General features: G+C 40.1%; 1 protein-coding gene across 1 annotated transcript in view; it reads right to left on the reverse strand.

Moving 5' to 3' along the window:
• tmem244 (transmembrane protein 244) overlaps nucleotides 1-27,713 on the reverse strand; it is a 78,495-nt gene that overhangs the window by 37,162 nt on the left and 13,620 nt on the right. The window lies entirely within an intron of this gene.

The following is a 27,713-nucleotide window of genomic DNA, read 5'->3' on the forward strand; positions in this document are numbered from 1 at the left end:
CTTTCCTACACTCTCTTTGTCAAGATTTTGATGTGAATGTGAAGTGAAAGGCTGAAGTCCTTTTGAAGGAATAGTTTTGCCTTCAGCAGTTCACTCCGTGTTGCAATTTTAATCGTATAACGTTGGAGCATCTTGTTGCCAGGAAACCTTTGGATTCAAGATTGACCTTGTGTCCCTTCTACAGTCCATTTACTATCGTAAAAAAATAATCCAAACAACCATGACCCTACAGACCCTCACAGTTTTTGAGTCTTTTTTCCCTGAATGTTGCATCAAAGTCTCACTAGCCAAGGCACAAAAGGCATTTGGGATACAGGACTTCCTTAAACTACATTTTGGTTGCTAAGTGCATCTCCATTTAAGACAGATGGCTGAGTAATGGCAGCGATTGAATAAAATGTTCCTAATGTTTTACTGTGTGCATGGAAATAAACCCAGAGAATCTAAATGCAAGTGCCTCTTCTCAGTAACCCTTGATGATTCGGCAGGTGGTGCATCCACATCTCAGTTTCCTCTTTCTGAGGTAGCACATGAACATGCTCCATCTCTCTGCATCATCTGGGTGTTGTTCAATCGCGAGCCAATGTGTTACGGAGACACAGCTCGCGCCTTCTCACCTCCTCGGCTGTGACACATACTTCAGCTAGCTGAGGGACTGAGAGTCTGTTGGAGAGACTCACAGTCTTGCAAAATTGTGCAAAATGACATAATGTGCACGAGGTATATATGTAGATATATGAATTAGCTTGTAGCTGAATGCCAAAGACAGTGTATGGAGAAAAGAATTGACAGAAAAACTAACACATTGTTGATTTTGGTCTTTTCTTGGGGTTTGTTGGCAATATGAGAAATACGGAACAACAGACTTATACTTTAACTTGCAAAATACTTGTTATTTATATTAGATTATATTGTTATTAACCTGTACTCATGTAACAAAAGCTTTTAAATTTGCTGTTCTAGACACCTGATTTTTTTTCTCTAAGAAAATGTGCAGAGAGTGACGCTTTTCACATTTCACGGAGCAGCAACAGCAAGTCTGGAATTAACAGAATAAGATCTGGGTAGTACACTGAGCAGAAAAAGCTACCACGGGGGCAGGGTGCAGCTACAGAGTCTGTATATATAAAGGAATGACTGAAGACCTGAGACAGATGAGCTCTCCCTGGTCACAGGGTGATTGATTTTTCATACATTCATTTATTTAGTTCTTCTCTTTCATAATAACAGTGTTTTATTTTAGGTGTATTTTTCTTTTTTTTGTGCATGTGTGTTGGTAGATTGTGAAAAACAACATTGCGTGTGTTATGTCCTTGTGTTATTGCCAGTGATAACAGCAGAGATGAGGGCAGTTTACCAACATAATCAGCTAATAAACAGACTAATTATTATGACACACCTGGAGGGTAAATTGAAAGCTTTGCAGATTAGCAGAGGAGAATGGCTGCCGGCAGAGTGAACTGCATTAGCTCAGCTGCCCCGGATAATAACAACAACGCATCGTGGTTTGGGATGAGCAGTGTGAATTAGTAATGGAAGTGAGTCATCCAGTCAGTAACATATTGGTTTCTAGAGCGGTAAATGCTCTTATGCTATTATTCATATTTTCTGATAAGGAAAGGAGTAGTACATGTTTATTTTATTACGCCGTATATCGCATTGCTTTCCAGAAGGTTCAGACAGCAAACTGTGCTGCAAGTCGTACAGTACCGATTGAAATAGTAGATTAGTCTAAATCACTTTTAGACTCCACTTACTAACAGATGTTGAGGAGGAAGTTATTCTAAGAGCTTTTATGCGTTTTCAGAATCACTGCTTCAGAATAGAGTGGAGTCTGTAGTGTGAAAAGGTCATTTCCTTCCTTAAACACGGCCACAGGTTCAGCTGACTGAACTGTCATGGTTGTTACCTCACTGCCATGTTGTCTTTATGTCACGTTGACTCCTCTCTCCATCTTTCCTCGTCCCTTGCACTGACTCCTGTGTAATTAGGCAGAAATCTGAGTCTCCCTGCAGTGCGAGTCACTGAAGGAGCCTTGCGGTGATAGTTCCAGTGTGTGTTTCTGCGTCTGTGTGTTTGTGCACTTGCCATGAGGAAGCAGTGGGGGTGCCAGCCTAGTTGCCATAGCAGCCCGAGAGGTGCTTTGGACCCCTGCCTGAAGAGTAAACTCACTCGCACAGATGTACACACGCACACACATGAGCTTTTAAAAACAATACAACCCTTAACAGCCGGGCATTAAATGAAGCCCAAAAAAATCTAAAAATGGTAAAATAGAGCTTTAAACATGGAGTCGATCCAATAGCTGCTGCTGCCACAGTGGTAATGACAGATCAGTTAAGGTCAGCACAAACTATCTGATGCACTTGACCTGGATTTGTCCGGTCTCTGCTAGAGGGGAGTAAAAATGATGTAGCGTACTGTATAAACGTTTTTCTATTATGTTCTAAATATAGGCAATACGCTCCAAAGGGATTGTTCTGAAAAAGCTACAGTAGTAAAAAAGGATACAGTGCAGGCTGTAGTAAGACGTACTGGGAGCCTGGAGACTAGTTCCACTGGTGTTGTGGTGACGTCATGGTAGAAGCAAGATCAACGTGTACTCGGTTGTATTAATCACAGCTGTCAAGTTCTAAAGCTATCCTCGACATTTTCGGCTTCATCTACAAGGCTTATAGTGTCTTAACTCATTACATTGTGTTTGTTTTATGTGCCATATCCTGGCAACTTTCCAACAGAATTATTGGATTTATGGTGCAGGATTCCTGACTTTTCACGTTTCAAAATATTTTTTAAAGAAAGCCTTAAAAGGAACACACCGACTTATTAGAACTTTAGCTTATTCACTGTATCCCCCAGAGTTGGACAAGTCCATACATACCCTTCTCATCTCCGTGCGTGTCGTAACTCTAGGTCGTAAACCTAGTTTAGCACAGATCCTGGAGTTAATCGGTTCCAACTAGCCTACTGCTCCCAATAAGTGACAAAATATCGCCAACATGTTCCTATTTACTTATGATTTGTATAGTCACAGGGTGTACAAATAACAAGGTCACATGACCATGAGACACAGCCATCTTCTAACCGTATACAAACTGGGAACTATAGTCTCAGAAGGCGAAGCACTGCTACTTGGGCGGAGTGATCAGCGCAACACCTGAAAAGCACCGTTGTTACGCTCTGCTCCTCACCACGGGGCTTCTCGTGTGCTGCGAGCAAATCACTCCGCCCAAGTAGCAGAAGTAGCAGTGCAGTTGCTGGATGCCAAATGTTTAATGGTCTTTACTGTACCAGCAGAGTATCTAATTAATTTGAAAGTGATACAGGGATGTGTAGAATTGCGCGCGCAACACACACACACACACACACACACACACACACACACACACACACACACACACACACACACACACACACACACACACACACACACACACAGAGGTGAGTCACTGGTAGGCTTTGCATTTGCTCCATATTCCTTTCTAAATACAGTCTCTGTCTTTCTATTTCTCCACACATCTGTTTATTTTCTCTCTTGTGGCATCTTCTTGCTTTCCCAAACCCTAGTCACTACATTCATCATGCCATCTCTTCTCTGCCTTTCAAATGATTCCTCCCAGCCTGTACTGCCTGACCCATTGTCTCTCTCCTGTTCATGTATTCTCCCATTTTTCGAATTTCTCTCTTCTCACTGTACAGTGTGCGTCTCTGATCCCCTCCTTCTCTCCCACTAGTATCCTCCTTTCTTCCTTGTACTCTCCTTCGTAAGGACATGCCAATATAAACTAGCAGAGAGCTCCAACATGAACTGTGAGCTAAGAGTTCGACAGCGTTAATATTTCACACGCTATTCAGTTGTTGAGTGCTACTCAGACACATTGCTAATGAAAGAACCTTTGTGAGTGCACGCACGCGCTTTTTAACGTGAACGTGAATGTGCCGGCCCAGGTCAGACATAGATACAGACAGTAACTTCATTATTTTGATCGTAGGCTCCTCATCTAATAATAACAGTGTTTTTTCCTATAAAATTAACAAAATTGCAGCAACAAACTTTTTCAGTTTAGTGTGAGATTTATGTTATTTATTTATTTATTCCAATAACACCAAAAGAATTAAAATGATTTATTGAAAATGCTGAGCATTAAACACTTCATTTCCTGCATTCTGGTGAATTTGTATGCACCTATTTCTACCTTTTTCTGAATAAATGTATGCTGCAAATATCTTTATGTAAAGAGAAACATAGATTACAATCCAAATATAAAAACATAATGGAATATATTGAAGTAAGGCTCTCAGGCATTCTGTATTGCTTTCAACTATTTATTCTCCTGTAGATCGACTTTTCTAATTATATCTGAGTCAGCACACATGTAGCCTAGGCATCATTTACTCCTCCCTCCTGTTTTGTGTCTTTTGTTGAGGAAGTAACCTCCTTAAATGTGCATATGACAATTATTCACCTCAATGATACATTAATCATTGTAATTTATTAATAAACCCCTGGACTGTAATATTTCAGATGTTTGAGCAAGATTTCTGCTCATGTCCAAAACTTTGTGCACATTCAAAATACATCTGTGTTCTCTGAGATTTGGAGGAGATGTGATATTTTGAGAAAAGTAACTATATTTCAGAAAATAATCTACCTACACCATAGTCTGCTGTGCATTAAGTGATTGCTCTGCTGATAAGGTAGATCTCAGATCTTCTGACAGACACACGGGACTGTCCCGGTCAAACCGGGACGTCTGGTCACCCTAAATATATATCATCAATCAAATTAAAGACCCCATTTATAGCTGCTACTAACAGATTTGTATGTGGATATCTGGATTTAGTTTACACTTTCTGGGGGCCTGGTCCAGAGCCACAGGACATATTACACAACTATTTTTACAGGCTGAATACAGTTCCTCATGAACAGTAACTCAACTAAAATCAGTGGATGTTAAATATTAAGCCGTTGCCAGCAACTGGCTAACTTAGCTTAGCATGTAGAACGGAAACAGGGTGAAACAGATAGCCTGGCTCCGTCCAAAGGTAACAAAATCCACCTACCAGCACCTATAAAGCTCACTAATTAACAAGTTATCTCTAGTTTGTTTAATCCATATAAAAACCAAAGCGTAATAAGTACAATTCGCCATTTTTGTTTATGTACAGTACTCTTCCTACTATCTCGGCAAAGATCTACACACAACATACAGCAGCATTTTTTCTCTTGACCGAGGACAATTTGCAAACTGAGATCACATCGCAATGCGGACATGATCAAGATAAAAAAAAGCGTATTTATAGCAGGTGTAAATGCTAAAGCCCATGATTACATCCAGATAACAAATTCAGATACAGATTGCATATGTTAATACTTATAGGTAACAGATAAATGAATACAGATAAACAAGCCCACAACAACACTCTTCTTCCATCAATCTTTCTAGCTCTAGAATATTGCATTAAACACATTGTCCTGTTGATCGTTCATCCAACACACACACAAGGAGGGAATTAGTATTCCTATCTTTTGTGCAAGATATTGGTGCTAGACAGACGTGTTTACAGTAGGTATAATAAGGTGCCCTCCACAAATATTTCTTATATGGCATCTCCTAGAAGTAGTTTGTGTAAACACGAGTACAAATATTAAATGAGTAAGGATGGAAGTAGCAATTCATTTGATTGGATTAGATGTGTTTGCAGGCAATGCAAAGTGGAGGACAGGAGGAGCACAGAGATAGAAATTAAGACATTCTGGAGGATCGTAGAAGGACACATCTATGGGTAGAGAGCGAGCGAGCATGGGTAGATTGACAGAGAGGTCACATGTGTGTGTGTTTTGTGTATGTGTTTGTGGTTTCCAAGTGGACTCTTAAGAGTCAGCAAACTAAATTTTAGCACGCGCCCAAACAAAACCACACAACAAACACACACACACACACACACTCACAGCTGATGCTATAGTTACTGCCGGAAGATGCTTGGCCTCTGTCCTCATTAATAAACTACAGTGCATGCATGAATGAGCTAATCTGTGTGTGTGTGTGTGTGTGTGTGTGTGTGTGTGTGTGTGTTTGAATGAGAGAGTTAAAAATAAAATGTCCGTGTGTGTACTAGTCTGTATGATTTTGTGCTTGTTTGTGTGTCTTTCAGTGTGTCCTAATGGATGTGTGTACTAACCATAATAATTCACACAAATATATGTAAATATATGAATTTGCATGTGTATGCCTGTGTGTGTGTGCAACTGTGAGCAAATGTGCTGTATCTGTATTATGGACAAGTTCAACTGTGTGTGTGTGTATGTCCATGTGTTTGGCTCCCTGTGTGTATGTTTAAAAAATGTAAACACCACCTCCTGTATTTCCTGTCTCTGCAGGCATCATCTGCCTACTCAACCAATCAAGAGAAAGCATCCCACATCCTTCTTAACGAGCCAATTAAATTAGTGCTGCTGAAAGTAACAACCTCAGGGCACTAACCCCCCTCCTCCTTCTGCTTCTCTCTCCTTCTCTCTCTATTTAATTGCTATTCCCCTCTTTCTATCAGCTCCCCATCTGTGGCTCTCTTGCGGTTTATCTTTCTTCTTGTCTCTCTCTACCATTCATCCTTTTGTCTCGTCACGTACCTTTGTTCACTCGTCTCTGTCTGTCTTACCAGATGTTTCTCTCCTTTCCTCTTTAACTATTCTGCCCATGTGTCCCTTATCCATTCTTGCTTTGACCAGCTTAATTGGGCTCACCAGTCTTCTATGAAATTATAATATTATAGATTGGCATTAGGAGACACAAACACACCGATTTTTCAAAGTGCTTTTTTGATATGATCAAAGTAAAAGGACCAGCTGGTCGCAAATTGGTAGTTAGTCAATATTGTAAAATGAACGATCGATCAAATGATTACGTCTCATGTAAAAGGAGTTGTTTGTTGCGATGAACCCACAGAGTAAACACTAACATTACACTTTGCATTGGGTGTAATGTTAGCCTACCGTTAGCTAGTAGCTGGAATAAACATTAATAAACAGTTAAAATGCTGACAACTAAACTGTAAACGGTGTAAAGTGTGTCTGTATTTCACTGTAGAGCAGGGGCCTTCAACATTTTTTAACAGTAGGGACCCCCTACTACATATATTGTATAAAATAAAGTTGCATATTAATCTGGTCGTACAATAACTTTCAGGGCAGCCTAAAGCATTTATAGATACCTTTATTTTCATAGAATACTAAACTATTCAAATAGCCTTAAAATTGTTGGCATGATTTTATAAATCATGTTTTATTGTTAAACACACATGTCACACAGTCAATCCTTTGGGATGAACTGTATCTGTGGATGGCTATCTTAGTGACTACATTATTGGCCAGTAAGTCTATCATCAGTGGGGATTTATATTTGCTAATAATATGTTGGAATCATGTTAAGACTTATTCATTTTTGAAAAAAACTTTCAAAAATTAACAATAATTTGGAGGCCCCCCTGCAGTGACTCTGAGGACCCCCTAGGGGTCCCAGACCCCCTGTTGAAGAGGATTCCAACCAGGGTTCGAAATGACTTAGGACTCTTGGGGGGTCCCCTAAAATGTAATTATAAAAAATACTGAAGACTACCTTGCTACACTATATGCTGCAGGCAAATTATATTGACATATTTTGAAGGTGGGATAATGGTCTTGGGATGTTTTTCATGGTTTGGGCTAGTCCCAGTATTGTAGTGGTCTCTGGAGAAGTGGATTGGCTATAATCTAACAGGTAACCCTCTAATTCTGGAGCAACAAAGTTACAGCACCTTATATAAATCCCTGACATGACAAAGTGGATAACAGGTAATTCTTTCCTTGAGCAAGGAAGTTAACTAAGTTACCTAAATCCACCAGGTGTACTCATTATGGCAGCACCATGCACCTTCAAAGGGTTTGATCAAATACAAATGGCATTTCTCATCCCTTATGTTAATAGAATTTGTAAAACAACTAGCCGCTGGATTGAATAATAATGATGTCTATAAAAACTGTACCTACATTAGATGGTTTACTTTGTTTTAAAGTAGTCAATCTATAACCTGAATTAAAATCTTTAGGGACAGGTTTAAAAAAAAAAAAAGAAAAAAAAAAGAAAGATATTCTAACATGACTGAAAGCCATTAAAATGACAATAATCCAATAGTTACCACATTATTCAAAATCACTGACTGGACAATTAGGTTGTTATGCTAGCTTTGAATAACTAGTCTAACTGCTATATGTCTGCTGTTAGCTGGCAGATTATTTGGCTTCATACCTATGCTTCATACACATACAGCTAGCAAGAAACGTTGACAAACGCACTCTTCTAATCATTACGTTACACTGGGTATCTAAGTTAGTTAATGCAACTTTTGATATAGGAACACCAACTCCAAATATTTTACTATAATAAGCAATTATTATGGAGATATAAACATAATCGAAGCACTTACAGGATTTTCATTAGGGATTTCAGTCTTTGTGAGGCTTCGTTTTTGCCGCGTTCAACAATAAACATACGTGTCTGCGTCATTTACTGTACTGTATGCGCCGGAGGACCACAACAACAATCTGTGATGCTATTAGCTGCCCTGATTGCTGCCCAATCGCGCTAGGAAATACATTAATTATTGTTATAAATATAAAACGTCACTAAAGACCTATAATTTTCACAATCATTTTTAATGTTAAAAATATTTGTCGGGGAACCCCCAAAATCTAAAAATAAATTCTTATAGGGGGTCCCTAATGACTTATGGGGGGTCCGGGACCGCCCCAGACCCCCCTCATTTCGAACCCTGATTCCAACACCGGGATGTACAACAGTCTGCCGCTAAAGCTAAGAGCTAAAAGACACAAACTAGCACTTGGTCACTGCTCGTGGTGCATTCAAAGTTTTTGTAAAATACCCTTTTTCTCATCTGTTTTTGTCGTTTAACCACAATTTACTGGGGGAAGAAGTAATTATTGTTGAAAGTTAATGTTATTACATTTTTAATAAATCATTTCAATTACCCGTTTTTTTTTGCCGATCCAAAAATTGATCCGATCCGTGACTCAAAACCGTGATCCGATCCGAACCGTGATTTTTGTGATCCGTTACACCCCTAGTGTCAACTGGGTTGAGATCTGGTGATTCATATCGTATTTATACTCATTAAACCATTCAGTCACCCCTTGCGCTTTGTATGGAATCATCTGCATTCTGGTTTTCTTCTTCAATATGTCACCCATCTGTACACTACATGTTACACTAAATAAGGTTTGCAGAATTGTTGGTGTCAGAAACATTGGTTCAACCATCTGAGAAACATTTGCTCACTGACTACAATGCCTGGCGTTCGCAAACAACCGTGCAAAGAGCCAGAAAACACCCAGTTAGCTGCCTGCCAGCATGAGGGCAAATCAGAGGAGAATGGCAAGATTTATTCCACCCAACAGGTGGGGAACAACATCTCTCAGAAGAGACACTGACGTGGAGCAGAGCATCAGAACAAACAACTCTTCACATGTTGAAGCAGATGGACAGCAGAAGAAGACCAAGCCAGATAAGCTAAGAAGAAGATAATGAGACAACAACTAACACACGAAGATAACAATCCTGGTTTCTGTTCTAACATGCTGATAGTGGGTTGAAAACCTGGCACAAATAACATGAATCAATGACTCCATCATAACTTGTGTGAACAGTACAAGCTGGTAGAGATAGTGTCAACAGGACAGAGCACTTTAGGACAGGAACATGGGCGTGATTCTGTGTAACATGTGCCACCAAAATCTGCAGAAACTGAGCAATGCTTTCAAGTCATCCACGATTGAGGACAAGGAGGATATTATGCGTGGTTTTATGTATTTTGGAGAGCTTTTGTAAAGCATCTCAGATTATGATGAGAAACAATTATGACAAACTATGTGTTTAGCAAATTACTAGTAAATTAGTTTCCATTCAACATGCAGGAGAACATATGTAGTGTTTTCTTGTGGCCTGGATTTCAGTGGGAGGAAACCCCACAACATCTTATTTTGTCACTAGGTATCCAGATCAAATTTTTCAGATTGCAGAGGGGCCATTATACATATTTAAACAGGACTAGTCTAAAAGCCTTTAGAGTGACTCCTAGGGGATGCTTAGACCCAACTGGACTAAAGGGTTTTAAACCAAGATAGCAAGAGAATGCCCAACAATGACTCAGGGATAGGACTGAGGCACTGTGTGATTCATATCATATCATCTGGATCTGGCTTTTGTTCTCCCTTTTCCTCTAAATTATTTTATAATCTTCATAAATGATCTTATTGCCCTGAATATGATCAGGATTATAAACATGACAACCATGTAAAATACTAAATCACAGCTACAAAATAATGTGTTTACATAAGAGAAAGTTGAGCATTGGCTTTTTTGCTATGCTGGTAAAAAGTAAAAATAAGGACAACGATTTTGCCACCCTCTTTTTCATCACAATTAGAATTTGAGAGGCAAGCGTGCTCTGTCCCAAACATACATTGTTCTTTTGTCACAAAGATCAGAGGGAAGTTTAATATAACTCGATCACAGTGCGACGATAATGACTCTGTTCCGTGTGGAAATATAAATAATGAATGTGGATTTGATTTGGCATGAATGTAGAGCTGAGGCCAAGTTTGTGTTTGCGTTGACAGAAATAGGCAAGGAGAGTGAGAAGACGAGACTGGTTTGAATTTGTCTCAATTAGCATTAACTGTGAGAGAGAGACAGAGAGAGAAACATATGTCTCCAGCTTTCTGCCATAATTGGTTCACCTGGGACAAATGACATTCAGCACACACACACACACACACACACACACACACACACACCAAACGTTTTCTAAAAGTTAACAGAGATGTCCTAACCCGCAATTTCCACCAACTGCGGAACAGCTGTGGATCGGCTCTGTGCTCCGTCCTTCATTACCCACCAGGTCCGGATTTGTTGTGGAACGGCTGCGGCCATGACTGACAGCTGAAGTCACGAGGACCCACGAGATCTTGCGAATTCACTTTACGAATTCATTTGACCTGTTGTCTTCAGGCCTGTCTCTGCCCATTTTTCAGTTTCCAGTTTTCAAGGTGTAGTGGAGGGAAATATGATCCGCTGTGAGCACAGTGTATTTTATTTTAAAAATTAACACCAATTGGGTCACCATGTAATGTTTGATTTTGTTTCTGGGCTCGACTTCCTGTCCCGCACAATCTGCCCTGTGCTGAATTGCTGCGGAGCTCTCCGGCATCCGGCAAAAATAGAAGCTTGTGCGTATTTGCTCCGGGGGGCTGCGGCGCTGGAGCTGGGACGGAGTCGGAACGCAGCAGTTCCGCAGTCAGTGAAAATACACACATTGACTTTAATGGAAACTCCGTTCAGGATCTTTGTATTAACTTCAAATTAAATAATAACTAAAAAGGTCTCCAACATATAGAAACTTTGGTTTACTTTTTATTTATCTGAAACATATAAAGGGAATTATTAATTTAAGTTAGTGAAGAAGGAGGAAGATGAAACAGTTTTTGTTTGAAAATACTTTGAAGCGCAAAAGTACGCCCCTTTTGATATCTTGCCCGTAGCTTATAAGTGAGAGTCTATATGGTGCCCAAGTTGCCTTTTAAGATCAAGTTTGGGAACTTTGTTCAGGAGTAGTAAAATGGTGAAAAATATATAACGTCTTCATACATTGTATTTGGATCTCCTCTAATGTTGTTAGTGTATCTCCCCTCCGTTTCACTCGACAGATGGTGGACTTTGCGTTACGAAAGCTATCTCACGGTACTGCTTATTTTATTGTGGGGATTAAGTCTACAGATGCGGCCTGTAGGCAGCACACAAGCACTCACCTGGCTGGGCTACAGAGGTGTGCAGGTAGAACTAGAAGTATTCCTGTAATTAATGAAGTACTTTCTTTATTTTGGTGGAGGAAGGTCTCACCAATTAGAATTTTGTTTTTATTATTCTATGTAATTTGCATATTTTTCATAAGTAAGAGATCTGTATTTTCAGTTTTATAGCTTGTCTTATTTTGCTTACCAGTTACGGGTGGGATGTGGGGTACTTATTGTTTACTTTTACATCTTACTTTACATACTTTAGGCTGTTGCAGCAGCTCAGGGGAGAGACTGTTGACACTAGGTGGTACAGCCGAGACATGCAAAAAAAAAAAGCCTTCTGCATTTTTGTTTTGCTTTAGACACATGTACAACCTAGTTCATTTCAAACACAGCCTGACCTTCAGTAACCCCAACTCTGATGTTAACCTCATTCTAACTATGTTTTGCTTAAAGCTGGTATCTGTCATGATTTCTAGTTAATAAATAATTAATATATCTATGTGATGGAGTACATTTACCAAACTAGGGCACATACCACATACTCATCTACTGAGGAATGTGGATCAGTGTCCCATTGCTTGTTGGGGTTTATCTATCTTGGATGAATGACTGACATCTGCTAAAAACAAAGCTAGTGTACTAGAACAATGCATATCACATAAGTTTATTTATATTTTCATGGATCAAATTCGATAAAAGCCCACTTGTATCACACTTGGCTTTTCAATTTATGGTGTTGTGAACTTCTAGGTGGTCAGTATGAAACAAAAGGAAACAGAGAGGACAAACAATGAAGAGGTTATGACATGTTAACATTTATGCACACAACAAATCTAGCCCTGTCCTTTTTCCCCTTTCTTTGTCTGTCTACACCCCTTTCTCTGATATACATACACACACACACACACACACACACACACACACACACACACACACACACACACACACACACACACACACACACACACACACACACACACACACACACACACACACACACACAGCATTCTATTTCCACTTGTAAAATAATGCATTTTTGATTTGAAGTCAGTTATGAATTATATACAGCCTACAGAGAACTTAAAAGCTGCTGTGTGTGTGTGTGTGTGTGTGTGTGTGTGTGTGTGTGTGTGTGTGTGTGTGTGTGTTTGTGCGTGCCATCAATCCCTCTGACATTCTAGATTCACTTTATAGTAAAGCTGGAAATGCACAAACTAATCCTAGTTACATGATAATCCGTAGAACCTCAATATTCGGTAAAAGAAAGCTTATACAATTGTTCCACAGAGCTCCACGAACGGCTTGCGATTTGGAGGGATCGTTTCACCGTCTCGTCTATTTTTTCCGCAATCTGCGAGCAAATCTTGCACAAAAAAAACCCACACCTTTTAATCTATTATTAACAACAGACGACATATTACACAGGATATAAATGATCTGATTCTGAAGAATGATAAAATATGCATCTCCTGCTTGCAGCCCTTTTGATTTTCCTGCCCCTCTCTCTGCTGTTCACCTGGAGTTTCAATTCCCACGATTTTTACATGATGAAACATCAAAACAACCACCTTGTATTGAGGAAGTTAATCAGCTGATTGATGGGTGATAGCCAAGGTAAAAGCCTGTGTCACTCACTCCGAATGGTGGAACTTCATCACTTACTCACTCAGTGACAGACATTCAAGGTTATATATCGCTAGTCACCCGCGGTCCAGCCAAAAACACAGCATATAACCTGATGCTGAAATGTTGTACAGATTGTTAAAGCATAATGGACAGAAAACGTGTATGTATAGAACAGTTATTTATTTGCCAATTCCAAAAATATCCAAGGGATTAAAAGAGTTTTAATGCATATTAAAAAATAAGCTTTCCTCATTTAAAGAGAGGCCAGGCTGTCTGCTTCCTTCCCTGCCTCTGCTGCTGGCCCTTCAGTGAAAAGCAATAACTAGAAACAAGCTGCATGATAACGATGGACAACTCTGACTAGATTAGACTAGAATTGTGCATGAGGCAGCCATGAGCAAAATGTTATTTAATAAAAATCTAATGTTAGACTTAAAGCTGTTTGTACATACAGAATAATGTTTCTGTGGGACACTGCCATAATTAACCATCATGATGAAAAAGCAGTTCAGGAGCAAGTTTAGGCAATAAAGGCAGAGTAGAAGGCAATAAAAAAGACATAAGAGCAATATTTCCTTCTGGATGAGAGTGTCGGGGCAAATCTAATGAAGACAACAGCAGACAAATAACTCACAGGTAGTCATTTACTACCTGTAGAATTAATATGGTAGTAGCTGTACTGCGGTAGTAGTTGCAGCAGCAGCCCAGCACAAGGTTATGTTTGCATTTTTTGGAACAAACTAGGGAAATCATATTTCATAACTTAAACAAACACCCTATAGGATGCTCAAAACCATTTGTAGGCAGCTCAACACGTGTTACTAATGACATTTACAATGCCTAGGTTGTGACAAGAGGCCTTTTTCACAGAATATACTTTGACTTGTGATAGCAGGAAAAGCACAGGTGTTACTAATAACATTAACGGGAAGCTAACGTTAGTTTAGCTAATAGCTAATTCAGCTGACCGCTAGGTGATCATAGCAGTCTGCCGTTAGCCTCCACCGGGAAGATAACGTTAGTTAAGCTAACAGCTACGGCTAATTCGGCTAACCGCTAGCTGATTGTACTGGTCTGCCGTTAGCCTCCACAGGCAAGCTAACGTTAGTTTAGCTAACAGCTAATTCGGCTAACCGCTAGCTGAGACAGCATGTAAACTTTAAAAGACCCTCAAAATAAAACTTGAAAATAAACATCAGTATATATATATATATATATATATATATATATATATATATATATATATATATAACAGCTGTTACGTCAGTTCTACTTTACTTGTGCTCATTTAAAATACAATCACTCAATACTTGTCTTTATTGTTATTACTGTAAAGTCTTAATTTAGCTGTAGCCTGCTTTTCCCATTAAGTCTGACTTAACGTTATTTAAATTTTAGACTGAATCTAGCTGTCCGTTCTGCCTGCACGATCCGTTCTGCGCATGAGTTATTTTAGACTGAATCTTGCTGTCGGCTAGCGGTTAGCCGAATTAGCTGTTAGCTGAACTAACGTTAGCTTCCCAGTGGAGGCTAGCGTGGAACAGATCGGGCAGGTCGTAAAACAGTATTACCATCTGCGCATGCGTGAACATCTTGCGCATGCGCAGAACGGATCGTGTAGGTGGAACGGCTCGGGTACTGACAGATGGGCCGATCTGGAATCTTGCTCCTTATGAGGTCATAAGGAGCAAGGTTACCTCCCCTTTCTCTGTTTTGCCCGGCCAGATAATTTGGCCCGCCCATGAGAAAGAGACATCATGGCTTTCAAACAAGCAAAGTGGCAGTTGGTCAAGGCCACACCCCCACCCTCCACCTTGCCCTCCTTCTCTCATCATAACGTGCAATAAACCAATCAGAGCGTTATCTCACATTTCCTTTAAAAGCAGGCGCGCTTGTTCCATGGCGGATTGCTATTATAAAGGCGGATTTGCTAGGTGCACGATCTTAATACATCCATGGACGCACGCCAGGAGTGGTTGACAGCCGAGGAGACCGACGTTTGCTATTGATTTTTCTTTTTGACAAAATGTAAATAAAGAAATGTCACAAAAACATACTTTCCAGTGTTTTGGGCTCACTCTCACAGAATCACGAGGTCATGAATGCATGGTGATATTTTTGCAATGTAGTCTAACATTAGACCAGGATTACCTCACTATAGACGATGCAGCTCTTCTGTCTCTCCTCTCCTATATGGGTTAAGTGGCATCGGCACATGCAGTTCAACATCACATCTCCTTAAGTCCTCTAATATTTCCTAATTTATGTCTTCAACACATCCATGATTCAAGGTCATATTTTTCCTTGTATTTATGTATGGTTTGCAAAAATGGGAACTGCTGGGTCCGTGAAATGAGAGAAGCAAAGTGTATGCACGGTGTGCACGCTCTACATTATGGCCAAGCATGCACCCTTAAAATAGCATCTGAAACACTGACTTTAGACTAGGTTTTTCCTGATCCGTGGTGGAATTGTTTTCCGAAACCGCAAAATAGCACCAGGGAATGTTTGCGCCGCAACATGCCTCCTCTTTTTGCTGAACCGCCCCCGGAGCGCAAGTTCATTCCCTAATTTACCGACGTGAGTCTGTGGAGGGAAAAGTCCACTGTGCGTCGGGTTCAAAGTAGGAATGATACATGCATCAGTGTACAAAGTCAATTGCGCTGGGTGCAAGATAGGGCCCTTAATCTTATTAGTTACACCTAAAAAAAACAAAAAAACTGAACCTCTCTTTTTGTCTCTGGCAAACAAGATACACAAACTGATGATACAGTCAGTAGTGAACAAGTGAAGATACAAGATGATGGGACACCACCTACAAAAAGAAAATCAAATGACGTCACCACCAAGAGGAAAACAAGGAAATATGTCTAAAACACACTAGCCGGGAAACCAGTGACTTCAGTTCAGTTAGTGAACGAGAATCATCCGATGTTCCTATTCCAGATGGACAGAGAACTATTTAGACGCAGAGGTGTATAGGCTCAGGAATATAGTACAATAGCAGCATGGTTAGTAGAAAAGTACCAGCCATGCTGCTGGAATGGCTGATAAAAAGTGTTACATAGACTCCACAATGCACTTATCATATGGCTGAGGTGGAAAAAGTACTCATATATTGTACTCAAGTAAAAGTACATCCTACAAGTGAAATGACCTATCTGAAAAATTACTCAAGTAAAAGTAATAAGTTGTTCATTTAAAATGTACTTTAAGTAAAAGTTACTTAGTTAGATAAAAAAAAAAAAAACTGTAAAACGGGGGGGGGATCTCTCCCATGTAGTGAAAATAGGACAAGGGGTCATAAATCCTAATAAATAATTAAAGATAAATCTATACAAATGTATACACATGTAATAACAACATAACACATGTTACACATGACATTAGATGTATGTGAATTCATTTAGCCAGTGTCCTACAAACGTTGTCCTACGGGTTGCTAGTGCTAGACAAAAATCAACAATGCCACAAAACATGTTGTTTGGCTAATTGGCAATTTGCTATTAGTCATGAAAACTTTGTTTGAAGTACCAATGCAGAAATACTTACCAAAACATGCTTCTGCAGATTAGCTAGATGTGGAGTTATTGAATGCTGCCAGTTCAGTCACCTTCTGGCATTGCATGATACTATTGGCCCTCTTGAATTTAAATGTGGACAAGGATTTTTGTCGTTTTGGGCAGCAGAACTCGATGTTTCAGCTAGCATTTCTACTGAAACCACATGCTTACCACCTCTGTCATATGGAACAGACTGTTTACGGCCATGTGTTACAATATTAAAATATGTTGACCAAACCATGCTCAAACTGCTTTTTAGACATTTTTCAGCAACTTTCTTTCAGTAGCCCTCTGTGCAAAATATATCCTTTAGAAATAGTTTATTACGTCACCAAATCATATTTGTAATTCTAAGCAATAAACTTAAAAGTGAATTACTTTAACTTTAGAAATGGTCTTTCCCTCCTGCATCGCTTCCTTTATATTTCCTCTGCTGTCCCCACCATCTCCATCACATCTGCCTCTGCATTTTATTCCCTGTACTGAAAACATTTCCCTTTCCTTTTTCTCTCTCCAACAAATTCACCTTCAAAGAACAGCTCTCTTCTTTTTGCTTCTCTCCTTTTTACACACTTTATCACCTTCCCACTCAGTCTGCCCCTCTCCTCTCTGCATGCATCTCTCTCTCTCTCTCTCTCTCTCTCTCTCTCTCTCTCTCTCTCTCTCTCTCTCTCTCTCTCTCTCTCTCTCTCTCTCTCTCTCTCTCTCTCTCTCTCTCTCTCTCTCTCTCTCTCTCTCTCTCTCTCTCTCTCTCTCTCTCTCTCTCTCTCAAAAATCCGAGATACATGAAACAGGATTAGAGACACTGTGATCCTCAGTTTAATCCTCAATTTATTCTTACAGGAATCCCACAGGTCTCAACAGAAGGTATTCTTCTTTGTAGGGATAGCTTAATATATATATTTCATTCCTGTTTGGTGGTTTAAATTCAAAGTAATTATTTCATTGGCTGGACTCAAGTAACTGTTTGCTGTAAAACCACACAAAGCTACTTTTTATACACACTGCTCCAAATAGCAGCAAGAAATAACTGTTTGGAAAACTGCCTGTTCTGGGATGATTTAAAGATGCCAAAGGGATGAGAGAGGCAAACTATGTACTGGAACAGTCTAGAGGCAAGATGACGTACACACACAAAGAATGCATGTGCACTTTCCACACAGACACTTATTTATTATAATAATGTGTCACTAAGAATGTGTGAATTTGGCTGACATTTTATTTGGAGGCTAAATCCATTCTGCACACGTCATTGCGAAATGTTTGCCTCAACATTTTTTTACAATCATGATTTAATTCCAGTGTGAGTACAGTACAAAAACTGCTTTAGTGCCGTTAGAATATGTCACCACTGTTATCAAACCAACACCAGAACACATCTGGTTTACATCCAAATAATGTTGAACATGCATCTACATCTATTTATGGTTTGTGGGCAGTTTCATGATAATGTACAACATGTTAAACAACTCAACTTTACTGTTGATCGATACAGACTGGTGCATCTGGCCTCGGTTTTCTCTGGGTGGAGCCTTCACTTGCTACCGTTTGCATTTCGTTATTCAGCTTTTGGCTGTAAGGATGGCAATGTTGGTTATGTCGGTCCATCACTTTGATCCACACTGAACTATCTTAACAATTGATGGATTGCTCTGAAATTTTGTTCAGTCATTCATGGAATCCTACTGACTTTAGCTGTCTGCGGACTTGTTTTTAGAACCACAATGAGGTTGACAATGTTGGTTTTGAGTGGTTGTTTGACTATTTTGTATTTCAGCCAAACCATCCACTTGTGTTTTTCCACTTGTTACTGCAATATGAAACATCTCTGGCAGTTAACCTAACTGGTTTAGATGAAGCTCACTGTCTGACTAAACAGAAAAAAAGCAGAGAGAAAGCTTTGATGCAATCATTTAGAAGCAGCAGTAGAAAACAGCCTCCCTGCTGCAACGGGAGTACCAGTGAAACCTGTTGTTTTCCACAGTGTACGTGTGCAGCCAGGTCATTGAAATGAGATGAAATGAAATGTCACAGCATTAGAATCTGAGCATTGTGGGCATCTTAGCATGCTGATCTTCGCATTTAGCTCAAAGCACCTCTGTGCATGAATACAACTTCAAAGAGCTGCTTGCGTGGCTGTATACTTCATAGTCTTGTTGGCTATATTGTAGCTGCAACTTGACATTAGAGCTTCATAACAACTCATGCGGTAGGCGTAGCACTTGTCTCTGAATTTCAAAATTAAGCAAAGTGTCATGCCGACTAGGGTGATGAAAGGACAAAAAGGGAGAGGACTCAGTGTAGATAAGAAGAGAAAAGGGGGAAATAAATGAAAGAGTGAAACTGACACAGACGAGAACTAATCCCATTTTATATCTTCCTCTTCCTCATTTACTTTATGTCTACTCTTTCATTGTTACCTACTCAGCGTAGCCGCCAAACCCTTCCCCCCCTATCATTTCCCCCCTCTCGCTTAACTCTCCCCACTCCTCTCTTTTGTCGGATGTTAAATGACCCCACTCTGAACAAGAGCATCATCAGGGGGATGATATAACCTTTGAGTCCATCCTTTTAATCTCTCTCTCACACACACATCCACTCTTTGTCAATGTATCTCTGCATCCCTCTATCCCTCTCACTTCTGCATCAGTCTCCCTAGTCCCTGCCTCCCTGTGTGTGAATGTGTGACTCAAATTTCAAAGTAACTGATAGGAGACTTTAATTACGAGCCACCCTTTCACATCGCTGCTCTCCCCCTCTCTGAGACATGTCAATGTCGTGACTATATAATATAGGGCTGCAGCTATCGATTCTTTTTGTAATCGATTAATCTAGCACTTTATCGATCGATTAATCGGATACATTTTTTTTGCGTTTTTAAACAACCCAAACCAAAATTTGTATTGCCTACATTGCTTACAATATCATCTCTCAAAAAACTAAACATATTAAGTGCATTTAAGTGCCATATTACATTGTTTTTAAAGATTTTTTTTCAAATGATATCAACCTCAAACTAAGGCATACATTAAACATACACAAACATTACATTAAGTTGTGCAACTTAACTTTCAGAACTACAAGTTTCAACCTGAGACTGATCTGTACAGATCTGTAGAGGGTAGAGAGGTAGAAGAGAGAAGAGAAAAAAAAAAAAAAAAAAAAAACAACAAAAAAAACACAAATCAGCTGTTTTTCCGAAGGGATAGTCAACGCGTCGGCTCATCAGATCGTGGTCACCACTACATATTTTCTTGTTTTTGTTTTTGGTAGTTGTTGTGTTCGGTGTAGTTTCATCGTCCATACGACTCTGTGATTTACTTTAGTCGGTCCTCTTTGTGGAATGGATGATTAAGTTAGACGTCGTGCTATTATCGTGGTAAGCTAGTTTGATTTTGCAGTAAACACGCTGTACAGAGTTTTAGTTTTAATTACGTTTGAACTGATTCCAAACTTTGGACACTTTCTGTCGTTTTCTCCAGCCTGTCTCTTCTCTTAGCCCCTCGCTATTTACGCTCTAGCACGTGTCGCCAGCAGCAGACACAAGAGCCGCGTCTGTGCGACAGTAATAATGCTCCGTGCGGAAACACCGTCCGTCAGCGATACAACGTTGGTAACATTGATTTAACGAAGCTTCGAGGCAGTCATTTTGCATTGAGGATTTTTTGTAATCGAGTTATTCGAGGAATCGTTTCAGCCCTAATATAATATATAATATGACATTAAAGTTGGAAGTAAAGGCTTTTTTCACCTTTTCTCCCTGTGTTCTCACTCTCATCCTAAAAGAGAGTGTAGCTTCTGGTTAGGCAGGAGCGCGGTGCCTCAGCAAAGTGCTTGTGTCAGAAAAATATTTGAGTTATTGCGACCCTTGTTGGAACTCATCTGCTGGTCTCTGGGCAGCAGTACAAGACTGTGGTCGTACTGCTGGACTGTTGGGCTGTCTCCCTGAGCTCCCTGGTGTGAGATAGTGTCATGTGTACAGTTCATCGCCCCCTCTCCCCAACGGACATACAGTACACACTCGTTCATGCATCACTCTGTTCTCCAGCAAATACTCCCCTCATGGTGACACTAAATAATGTAATATAACGCTGCCTGCTTCACTACATGAAATATTACAAAACTAAAAGACTGAAGCCACCCAAGTGACCCTGTGAGGCTGTAAATATCTTGACGGATGGATGAAAAATGAACTGACTGCACATTTCTGGTCCTTAACACTAGTGGGGCAAGTCTGGCCAGAGGGTGGAATGCCATAGGGAGGGCAATGTTTCTTATCTATACAGGGAGAATGCGGTCAGTTTTTCAGGCTCAGCTCTACATTGTCAGACTAGGATTGTATTTCATTAGTCTCAGCTGTATGTACTTTTGAGTGCTGATGATTCAACATTGTTGAATGTCAGTTGTATGTCCTATAGTCAGAATGTGAACATGCATACTACATGCAATCCCATTTAGTCATCCCTTTTGTAGTCAAAAATAATGTCAACCTGTTCATTAAAAGTATTGTGAACAGCTTTTTTTATTAAAAAAGGAAGAAGAAAAAAAGGTATTGGGGGAAATATCAGAAATTCTCTGTTTCATGTCAGCAGGCTGGAGAGGCATGTCGCTGTCTGTGTGATTGACAACAGCTGGCAGGCTGCTGGTGTTACACTGTAGGGTACAAAAGGTAAACAAACCTGCCTACATGCCATACATGGCCTACATGGCAGACAGCATGTTGTTCGTGGTATTAAAGCGTGAGGACCACACCACCATCTAGGCGAACCAAAATGACATTTGCAGGTATGTTTAATGTGCTGCAGCTTAGCAGCTAATTAGCTATGTAGCCTGCAAACCACGGATGTATTATAAGACCTGGATACCGGATCCCCAAGATGGTGCCTATTCAATCCAATGAGAATAGCTCGCCTGGCGCAAATGCCAAAACAAATGTCTTGCTTCTGGGTTTACTTCTGGCGTATGCCCACTGAATATGCACAGTAGTTCCCGAGTTCCTGCTGGCCCATTGACATCAGAGGTTTTTAAATTGCTTTTCTCGGCTTTGAGGAAAGTTTAACAAATATAAAATCTCCATGGATTAAAAATTCATAATAGAAAGAGTCATAATTGACAATGTTTGCAGTTTGAGGTGTCCTGTCAACAGTTTAACACTCTTACACTGGTGGTCTATAGAGAAAATGCTTTTTGGGCTGCAGGAGGATTTTTCGTTGCAAAACTGCGAGTGGCCACTGGAAGGAATTGGCTGCAAGGCTGAGCGGGGGCTCTTTAACCATTTCTTATAGTACATCCATGCTGTGAACTGACATTAACAGTGCACTTGTCTGGTAAGTGTTTCTTTGGTCTCGTTCAACAAGTTAAGGTGCAGGAAAACAATGTGTGTTCATGTTTAAGTTGGATAAGAAGGAGAGCTAATGTGGGTTGTTGTCTCAAGTCTTTGATTCTTGTGTATAGCATGCTACTGTCTGGGTCTAATGACAACATATATCATGAAATGGCAGACATTTGTCAACTGCAAGAGATTTTTCTATACTTTTTCTACCCTGGTAGCGTTCTCTTTAATATCTCTTTAGGGATATAATATAATATAGGGATTTACAGGATTGTTGGATCAATGTGATGAGTTCAGATATTTAAACCACAGGATTAGCCTGAAATACACAGTCCCATCTGGATATTTAATCCATAAATGGTTTCTCAGTTAAATTGAAAAATTGACTTATAATACTCATTACATGAATCAATATCATGATTAAAAATGACATACACCGTGATAGCAAATTTTATCCATATTGCTCACTCCTTATCAATAGATGGATCTTTTTCTCTGCGGAGCAAGTGTTGCGCCTCCTATTTTACCTACTACTAGATATTAAAATCCATTAATGTATTATGTAGACTGGGAGACTTTCCTAGAGCCACATGAATAATGCACCAGTTATAAAAAAAGAACATCAGACAGTGGGTAAATACTCTAGAGATATTTATTTGATAAATGCCTTCATGTCTGTCCTGCATCATGTCATCTACAGGCTTTAAGACAAACATTCATTTTTAATCAAATTTTTGCTCATTGTTGATTCATTTAAGACACCGACTCATCCGTATCTCTGCTGAATATATTGTGTATTTCAAATGTTTCACATTTCCAGCTAGAATATTATTAGTTTATCTCAACCACGGCTGTAATTAATCACAGGGATTACAGCAGCACATCTGTGACCAGGAGCTGCAGATTAAAGGATGGAACCTGCGTTATGAAATTTTAACTTCCACTCTGCTGTGAGTGTGAGTGTGTGTGTGTGTGTGTACAGTTAGTGTGTGTGTTTAAATGCCCCCACAGTTACAACTTACATACACTCACACAGCAGTGACGACCCTTGCTGCGTTCATGTTTGTGTGTGTAAACATAATAAAGGATGCTACTGGCCAGTCTTATGTAACCACCCTGTCGGCCCTGATGCTAAATCGTCACCATGGCAACAGAATTAGCTGCCGCAAAGCCCCCCCACCCCCTCTCTGCTTTATTATTTTTATTCTTATTCTGATTATTCTCTGTTGTCACCTTTGTCTCCCCACCTTGTCATCGGTCTCTTAAATTCAATATACATAGGCTTCGATGAAATGAAATATGCAAGTGCACTCGCTCCCCTCTTTTCTTCCCCTCCAGTCTACTTTTCTGACTTCACACTGCTTTCTCCCTCCTCCTCCATGTCTCATTCCCTCCGGTCTCTTTCCTCCGCTCTCTCTTTCTCTCTCCCTCACATCCGCCCACCGGGTCTCTCTACCACCCATGGTCCCCGTCCTCTCCCTCAATGTCGGGTCCTCTCTTTCCCTATATTCCTCATCTGGCTCGTCCCTGTCAATCCATCTCTTTTTGAACAGCAGCTTAATTAACGGATTCATTATAATTTTAACAGTTTCTGCCTCCTCTTCTCTCTCTGTCCCTGTCACTCACTCTCTCAATCTTCCTGACTGACAATGTGATACATTTAATTAACGGGAGACAAAATGCCAAATATTGCTCGGCCTGTTTTCCATTCCCGCTTTCTTCACTTCCATCACTTTTTCCTCTCCCTCTGTCTCACACTTCCACCCACCATCCATTCTCGTTTTTGGTCTCACTATTAGTATCTTAGTAGCCCTAATCTTTCTGAACACACTTTCTCGCTCTTCTTTTACATTACCAATCATGGACAAATTAATGTACGAGAGATTTCCTAATTTAATTCCTTTGCATTCCTCTTTCCCACACTCCTGCCGACCTGACAATCTCATATCTCACTAACTGCAAGCTAATTTTCAGATACCATTTTATAGTTCCCGAAACCTGAACTTATGCACCGGCCAATACCGAGTACAGATCCGATATCAGTGCATTAAAATAACAAACAGCTGCACTACTAACCGTGTTTGGATGTGATATGATGGTTATAATTGAGCTATGTCATCGACATGCCGTCTCTCCGAAGGTTTCACTCCCGAGCCAACCTGACCCAGCGAGATTGTGAGGAGAGCCGGCAACAACAACGGATGCCCTAGCAACAGGTCACGGAGAAAGCCTAGAGGTAAACGGGCAGGCATTAGAAAGAGGCTGAGGAACAGGGCACACCGCACACCACTGGCCAGCATCCTGCTAGCGTAACGTCCAGTCAGTAGAGAACAAGCTGGACGAGCTCAGGACCGGAATTAAATACCAGAGGGACATTGTTAAGGGTAGATGTCGAAGAGTAGTCGTGAGCAGGTGTAAACACTCAGAATGAGTCGGAGATGAAGTTGACAAGATGGGATTTTTATTGTTTTCCCCAAATAAGGCCACGGAGGCAAAATAGTGACACACAAATTAACAAAATTATGGAAAGCAAACAAAATATATACTATTCAAGAAAATAAAGTAAATTGACTTGGGAGTCAAAACAATCACATCATATAAATATACAACTGTTCACTAATTGACCTTAAATCAAGTCATCACATCATCTTGATGGCTAATAAATGTATTACTTAAAAGTCATGTCACTTCCTTTTACCCCGGAAGTCATAGAGTCATTTAAACCCAAGGATCGCGGCAAAACTTTCCCTTATAACAAAGAGAGCACATGCTGGTAAGACAAAGATTAGGCCTACCTGTTACCCTCTGTTACCTTTTCTACTCAATAAACACACATAGTTACCAGAAGACATTTGTGTTGCGTGGATATTTTAACCTGTCATGTCTACAAAGTAAATGGTATGGTTTTAAACAATCAGAGAATGGTGTATTGATGGTTGTAGCTATAGCATGTAAATCACCGCAGTATTAGCTGTTAAATGTGTACACAAGAAAGCTACGGGATTACTATGAAGAATTGGATGAATGACTAGGTTAACAGATGATTTGACAACAGTGTGTGGTAATTAACAGAACATATTAACACGCTAAACAAACACATACAGGCAACCTATCCACTCAGTCCTTGAGAGATAAAATCGGGAGCGCATGGCTACCGTGACGGCAGCCATGCGCCCCGTCACAGACATGCAAGACTGCAACATCATCTGCCTCTTTTGAGACATGGCTAACACCCTCGATACTGGACCGTGCAATTCAACCGGTGGATCTCCTCTCAGTTCACCGCATGGACAGAACGAGTCGAGGGGAGGAGGCTCTCGTTACCCACCAGGCTGAACATCGGGATGCAGCAGTCCTCGTAGACGGGGATTTTAACAGTGCTAACCTCAAGAGAGTCAGACCTGACCTTCGGCAGCACATCACATGCCCCACCAGAGGAGAGAGAACCCTGGATCACTGTTACTCACCCGGTCTGTCTGCTCAATAATAACTGTGGCTAGCCCCCCACCTACCACTTCATTTCCTCGTGTTTTATATTACTATTTTTACGGATTGTATTCTTTTTGTTTTTATTGAGACGGAACAGGTACACAATGAATTTCACTGCACATTGTACTGTGTATGATTGTGTATGTGAAAAATAAATTTGATTGGATTTGGTTGTATGGCCTTGCTCAGGTGAAACCCTTTGTAAAACAAAAATATTCTTTTATTATCTAGTCAGTCATAACTGAAAAAAAAACATGAATAAATAAATCAAGAAATAATTCCAAAAAAACTGTGCATCCACAATTCAGTAAAATAAGACATTCAAAATTTTAAATAGTACAGTAACAGTATAAAACAGTAGTGAAACAACAACAAAACTGAAGCTGTGCATACTGTACTAATTTTACAGTGTAAATGATTGCTAAATTGTGGACATTTTGCTAACGTCTTTTGTCCCTGTCTTTCATGCCTGTTTTATGTTCAAGTATCAGGACGTGGATGTCTGCCAGCAGAGCAGTAATGGACATTATGTACTGTTATGTATGTGTGAGTGCATGTTGGGAGGAAAAACTCAATCTGCGATAAACTGACAGATTTTCTGCTTTCTGTCACTCTGCTCTCACTGCTTGCCTTTGTCAGACCGCTCACTCTCCTCAATGTTCTTTTCCATTTTGTTGCTCTCCTGGCCTCTGCTCTTTCCTTATTTATGCTCTACAGAAAATAGGCAGATACAGCAGCCTAGACAAGAGTAAATACAGTTTAGTGTGAAAAGTGAGATTTTAAGAAAGAGAGCCAATGGATACTACAGACCTTGACAGCAACAGGTACAAAAAAAACCTACTTGTCATAGAGATTCAGTCGTTCTGTTCACTACACACTACACTAGCATGTAAACAGGCGAAAAGGTGCTAAGAAACTTGGGGAGGTGTGATTGTATCCGTTTGCAGCACTTCAAGCTCTTGCTGTTAGAAAATTAAAAACGTTTGGGATAAGAGAGACTTTTGATCAATGCCGGAATAAAAAAAGAGCAAAGCTACAGCAGTCTACATACAAGGAGATCAAAGACTGAACTGTAAAGAAGTATTTACCAAGGTGACCTTGACCAGTAGTAGTCAGATTTTTCTCAGTGAGCTACTTAATTACTGCAGAGATCAACAGATATGTATATCGGCATCTGTTAAGTGCTGAAATATATATACTTTCTGTCATGTAGTTTGATGGCTTGACAACAAGAAAACTAGAAAAAGTGCTTGGGGTTGTATGCCTCCGACATTTAAGAGAATGATGCAAGAGAAAAGGGATACACTAATGTACAAAAACAATTACTTAGAATATATATAATGTAAAATTAGGTAATGGCAGTACAACAATCAACATGTTAAATCCCACCCTGAACTATAAATCAATTCCTATGCCAGAGGCTTCTACACAGACAGAGAGTGAATCCACTGACAGCTCACCCTCCCCCCCGCCAAGCTCTCCTTTGTGCGCACAAACACCACCAATATCTTAGGGAATGCACAGCGGAGTGTCTGTGATTGTAGGTAAATGTCACACATCTTGCATAATGCCAGAGGCACCCAATTTCATTAATAAAGCCCTGGTAACTATGGAAATGAGCATCATCGGCAACCCCCGATGTAACTTATGCTAAAAAGGCCAAGAGGTTGCAATGACAACTGGAAGGAAAACAAGAGAGAGGGAGAAAGTTGGAGTAGGTTTCTTGAAGCCTGGACACACACACAAATACCTCCAGGCACATAAACTAAACAATAGGCAGACATTCATTTAGGATAAAAATTACAATTAACGTGTTAGCTTCTACTGGAAAACACTCAATCTCCAGCATTAA

The sequence above is a fragment of the Perca fluviatilis genome, chromosome 18 (assembly GCF_010015445.1).
Source record: "Perca fluviatilis chromosome 18, GENO_Pfluv_1.0, whole genome shotgun sequence".
In the NCBI taxonomy this organism is placed as follows: Eukaryota; Metazoa; Chordata; class Actinopteri; order Perciformes; family Percidae; genus Perca; species Perca fluviatilis.